The 6,486-nt window shown below is 33.3% G+C and overlaps 1 pseudogene; it reads left to right on the forward strand.

Moving 5' to 3' along the window:
- The first annotated feature begins 381 nt into the window (after positions 1–381).
- On the forward strand, positions 382–6,087 carry LOC106468827 (annotated as a pseudogene).
- Positions 6,088–6,486: the final 399 nt, after the last annotated feature.

Genomic DNA, 6,486 nt, shown 5'->3' on the forward strand with positions numbered 1-6,486 from the left:
ACTTGTATCGCTGAAGTTCCTCGGAAATAATTTCTACCGGAAATTAACAAACAAGCAGATACGCAACAATATCTTTCAGTTTTCAATATGTACTTATGACATAATTTATTTTATAGTTGTATATCTGAATCCAACTTTTCAGTTAGGTATATTTTATACTGTAGATGAACTTTAAAAGGTTAATTACCAGTTCAAGCTTTATATGTTTTGAAAGTGACATTATTTCATTTACATTTTCCTCCTCCTAAATAAATAAATAAAGATATTTATCATTAGTTTTATAATATTGTGTATGCACACTGTATTGGTACATGTTTTTGAATTATGTTTCTCCATCCTTATTTTATTCAACCGTTTCTCTGTATTTTTCATTTATCAGAAACCTGTAGAATATCTACAGAAAAAATTGAAATGGTGGATCCAGACAAAAAGAATAAATGTGATTTGATTGATAAAGTGAAGACAGTCACTAAGAATTATGAAAGTTCTGAAAATAAAATAATTTCAAAGGAAGAAACAAATCTTTCCGAAATGGTAGAAAAAGATAGGAAGGAAACAATTCCTATAGAGGTGGAAAAGGTTGGAGAAAAGGTATTTGTTGTTATCTATAGCATATTATTTTTTGTTTGTTTCAGTTTAATCTTTACTAGTTGGAACTGATAGAGATATTTTGTTTTGTACTTCAGGAGAAGGGCTATCATCACTTCAAAGGTTTAAAATAAATGTATGTAATGTTGTCAACAGTTTGTTTAAGTGTGTCTTCCTGAAACCTTTTGTTTTGTGTACCTAATTTACAAAGACAAATATTATATTACTCACTTAAATTCAAGAATATAAGAATTAAGTTTACTTTTATATGGTATAGTTAGTTCTTAAAAATAAGTAAATTTCATAGCTTATTGTTACAGAAATATATGGAAATCTAAACTAACTTTTGTTACAGTGCCTGTACATACATTCATACAGACTATTTCTTTTTTTTTCTCACTTGTTAAAGGCTTCTTCTGAGAGTTCATCAGCACAAGAGAGCTCTTACGCATGTCCTCTGTTTGGAGAGGTGGTCAACTCATCTCCTGCATTTACAACACATATTCATCAACACAATCCCAATAACTACAGCAGAACTTGCCAACTTTGTGGAAAAATTCTGAGCTCTACTAGCTCTTTAGATCGACACATGCTTGTTCATTCTGGAGAACGTCCTTTCAAGTGTAGGATATGCAACATGGGATTTACAACAAAGGGAAATATGAATCGTCACATACGCTCACATGGCACTCCAGATAACATCCAGGAAAGCTCAAAATCCCTTAAAATATCAAAGTATAAACCAGCATTAAAGCGTAAACCTTGTAGGACCCAAATTTCATCTAATTTAAATTCTGTTGTGAAGAAATTAGACTTGGACACTGAAGCTATCAATACTTTAAAATGTAATTCATTTAGTTGTCCTGTTTGTGGAAAATGTTTCAATGAGAAAAATGAATTTCAAAGTCATGTAGATGTACATTCTCAGGATCAAATTAAATGCTTCAAATGTGGTGTTATTATGAACTATATAGTGTACAAAGAACATTGTTGTCTCAAATACGAAAAAGAAAAAGAAGGTGACTCACAAAATACTCTTCTTCCATCCTCTATTGGTTTTCAAGATTTAACATTTGTTGATTTTTCTTTGGATAAATTTTCATTAATTGCTAAGCGTTTCTGTGAACAAAACAAAAGACGTCCAAGTAGTGCCTTTCATAATTTTTGGTGTCCAAAATGTAACAAAGGGTTTCCTTGTAGAAGTGCTCTTCAACTTCATGAGATGAATCATAATGACAAAATGAGAACTTACTGCCTAAGCTGTCAGTGTGATTTTCAGTCTGTGCTTTCTTTTCAGTCACACCAGTTGAAACACAGGGCTACTGAGCATTGCCTTGAAGAACAGACTAATTCAGAAAAGGATATTAAAGGATCATCTAATTCTAACTCTGATAAATTGGAAACAAAAAAGCAAGATTTTCTTGCTTTGTTACAATTACAGACTAAGGGATCTGAGGTTGCACTGAAACCAGCGTCTAATCGTGACATGCAAGAGGGAACTTTGGAAAATGCATCATTCTTCATTCATGGAAAACCACAAGAGGATGCTAGAAAGGTAACTGTTAGTGAGTCAATGAGAGAGTTTGCTGATGTCCAATCAATTTTGTCTCTTACATCCAAGTCTCCTTTGATATCCAATGTTCAGTTTCTCCCTTTTGTTGCTTCTCCTGCCTCATCATTTCAAGTCTCCACCAGCTTTTCACCTGAATCACCTCTGTCAGCTAGCACTGCTTCAATCAGACCTATCTCTTTATCACAAAATGACCAAATGGATTACAAAGAAAAAGTAGAAAATGTCAGTTTACCAGAAATGGAAGTTAAAACTAAAAAAAATGGAGAGTACCCATGTGAACATTGTAACTTTTTTTATAAAAATTTAACTTCTCTTAAAAGACATAAAAGGTGCCACTTCCAGAAGTGTGTAACACACTCCTGCTCTTTGTGCTCCTACACCAGTCAAGACAAAAGTACTCTGATTCGTCATCTACGAACCCATGATGGAGAGAGGCCATTTCAGTGTGGTATATGCAAATATTCTTTTACAACTAAGGCCAATTGTGAACGCCATGTCACAAAACGTCATAAAAAGATTACTAAAGTGGAGATTCTAGGTGCTATGCAATATAATCCCAAAGTGGCTGAATTAAAAGAACCTAAAGAAGTTAAAACCAAAATAAATGATTCAGACACAATATGTAAGTATTGTAATGTAGATTTTAAGTTCAGTCGTGTACTTAAACATCATCTGAGGTCTCTCCAAAATAGCTGTAGTCAAAAACCATTTTGTTGCATGGTTTGTCATTTGGGTTTTTCTACAAAAAATAATTGCATCAGGCATGTCTCAAAACAACATCCTGAAATGAAAGAAAAACTTGATGAAGTGGTATCTGCAAATATTACAAGTGATATTTCTAACCAAGAATCACTCCAACTAGCAGAACAAAATCTACAGAAAGATTTTTGCAGCAGATCATCATATGGGTCTCAGCTAGAGACATTAACTGTTACAGATCAACCTCTCAATCTTATGTTGCAGTTAAATTCCTTTCCTCAAAAATCAACTAGAACGAACACTGCAGACTTCAGCAAGATAGATGATATTATTTCAGCTGCTAACAGTCTTGTCACTTTGTCAACCATGCCTCCTCCACTACAAGAGGAACCCTTGGACTTGGCTGTGCATGCATTGGATCTCAGGCTGAAAACAAACCAGAAACTAGAATTTTCAAAAAATTCAAACCTTGCTAGCATTTTTAACATTTCTGGAAGCTCTATGATATCTAGTTCACAAAAGTATCATTCCCCATTTCTTTTATCTTCATCTCAAGTTAGGGCAATGAATACTATTCATGCTATACCTAGAAAATCTGATTCTCCCTATGGAATGCTTCCTTTACTAAAAAATTACATATCTGAAACAACAAACCAAAAAGATGTTTACATGACCTATGAAATGATAAATGATAAGCTAACTCCACATAACCAAAAGTCATTTATTTGTATCTATTGCTCTGCTGGATTTACTTTAAAATCAAACATGGAACGCCATATTAAAAAAAAACATCCTGAATGTGCACGACCTTCAAGGAGTAGAAATTTCATTCCACATTTAACAAAGTCTGTGGAAAAGCCTAGTGTACACAAACTTTCTAATAAAACAAGAGCTGCTCTAAGAGTTAATGTTTTTCGAAATAAAGTTCAAGAACTGTCTGATAACCAGGAAGAAAACTGCCAAAGTGATCTTTCAGTGGGTGCTAATGATAATGAGTCAGAAGGAAGTGATTATCAAGAACATGAACTCAACTTATCGCTGTCCAGAAAACCTCACCATCCTATTTTTTTTCAAAAAGATGCTTTATGTAGCACTCTTTCAAAAACATATGATACTGGTTATAACAAAATTACTAAGGATAATGTAGAGACCAGTGCGGATTTAGCTAGTCTTACAGCAGTTATTGACACTGCCAATTCTCAAGGTTTTCACCACTACTTAAGGGTTGCTAGAACTGTTGAAAAACAATCCAGCAGCAGTTGTGACTCCATAAACAAAGAACATATACAAACTGAGAAGCAAGATGCTTTAGAAGAAGAGAGAACATTTTCTACTAGCAACAACAACGCCTCAAAGAAAAAAAGGTACTATATACATTCTCCAAACAGTGTATCATGTCCATCTTGCTCTCGAAAGTTTCCTTGGTCAAGTTCTTTACATCGACACATTTTAACTCATACTGGTCAAAAACCCTTTAAGTGCCCTCAATGTCCAATTTGGTTTACCACAAAGTCAAACTGTGAGAGACATTTACTCCGTAAGCATGGTCATAACAGTGATATCCACACACAGAGTGTTCAAGAAAGACCATACAAGGGTAACTTTACTCCAGTAAAGCAACAAAAACATTACTACTTAAAACATTGGACCAAAAGAGGTAGATTTTGTACCTCTAACTATTCGGATTCAAAACTCATTAATCATGAACGAAATGAAGATTGTTTTGACACTTTGGAAGTGTATAGAGTTCAAGAGGAAAAATATTTTAATCATAGTGCAAACGAAATGGAATATGGTTGTTCTAGCCCAGATCTGAAGAATAAAAATGTGAATGAAGTACAATGTCAATGCTGTGATGAAACTTTTCTCTCTCATAAAGACCCTGAAGTTCACAAAGGAGAGCATTTGGATCTACCTTACAAATGTCATTTATGTGATAATGCTTTCAGTACAGGACAGGGTTGCCTTGATCACCTGCAACTAACTCATAATGGTGAATACCAATTGTTAATAAGCAAGAGAGCTTTAGATTGAAATTCTACAGAATAAAATGATGTGGTGAATTCTCTTGTAAGTGTGAACAATGATAATAGTAATAACGCTGAAGGTGAAAATAGTGAACCCAAAAATAAGCAACTGACATATGTTCAACAAAAAGTTATCTGTGCCTTGTGCTTGCACCATTTTTGGTCAACAGAAGATCTAACGCATCACACGAATACACACACACTGGTGCTAAGTTTTCTCTAAAACATAGCAATACTTGACATCATCATAAACACCAAGGGCAAGACTTTTCATCTCTCCAGGACAGCACAGATGAAGACTGCCCGTCATTGAACTTCAAGATGAGGCCTAGATCAAAATCACAGAAAAACCCAAGTCAGAATTCACCTTTAAAGTGGAATAATAGTATAGTATCAATTGAGCAACAGGAATTATCAGTTACAAACATTACTTCCAAGGAAACCATTGGAGAAATGACTGGTGAAAATGCTGTGATCCAGAATCTCTTGGGAATCCAGGATTCAACAGTTATCGATCAAGTGCTTGATTCTGCAGCTAACCTTCTTGGAGTCCAAAAACTATGAGATCACATTGTTAGATGACATATTTCATAGTGTTAAAAAAAAGTATATCAAAGTGTAACATTGTTTTGATTGACATATGAGCAAGTTTTGGAAAAATTGTAATAATATAGGTGAACTATGCACTGATGTGATATCTATTGAGGTTTTTTGCTTTGAAATCCCTGTCAACGTTTGTAAGAAGTTCCTTTCTATGGTAATAAGCCTTTATTCCTCAGGAAAGATTGTATTACAGTCAATGTTAATCATTTTTGACTTGATAATATCATATTAATGATTGTGTTCATATTCATCTGTTACGTATTATTATGTGGTTAAATGGGACCAGATACTGTTTGCCAAATAATTAATGTGAACATTGTTATAGCTTGTAGATCTTGAATAGCTATAGAACTCAATACAATAGTGGGATTCATTTTATTTTTATATATACAGAATTGCATATTTAAATGAACTAGAACCTGGTGAGGAAGTGAAAACAGAGAATTTTGGAAGGTGGAGTATTGAGAACATTATATCTCTATATTCAGTCTGTTGAAATGAGGTATTTTGTGTTTACATACAAGACAATATTTTTTATTTGCTGATTTCATTAAGATTGTCATGTTTGCTTGCAAACCATGATCATACATGTAAGCTTATGCCTTTGATTAGAATGTTATTATTTATTTTTCTTAATCATACATTCAAGTTGATGCTATGTAAGGTTTCTAACTTTAGAATTTAATCACTGAACATACAGATGCATAAAGAAATCTTCAAGTCTGTAAACTAAGTGAAATTGTTATAAAATGCTAATGATTAAAAAACACAACTGAAGCTGATGATTTTGTGTACAGTATGTTTCTGTGAAAAGTCTGGCAATCATTAAGGTATTACTAAATGACACCCTAGATTAAGTAAGTGGAATATCTATTCAGAACTGAGATAGCATTACTTTTAAAACTCATATTAAAACCCACTGAAGCACAAATGTTTTTATTGTAAGATAAACAAATTATACATTCCTTCTCATATTTTTGTTTTAATATATGATAT

The sequence above is a fragment of the Limulus polyphemus genome, unplaced genomic scaffold (assembly GCF_000517525.1).
Source record: "Limulus polyphemus unplaced genomic scaffold, Limulus_polyphemus-2.1.2 Scaffold3180, whole genome shotgun sequence".
Classification (NCBI taxonomy): domain Eukaryota; kingdom Metazoa; phylum Arthropoda; class Merostomata; order Xiphosura; family Limulidae; genus Limulus; species Limulus polyphemus.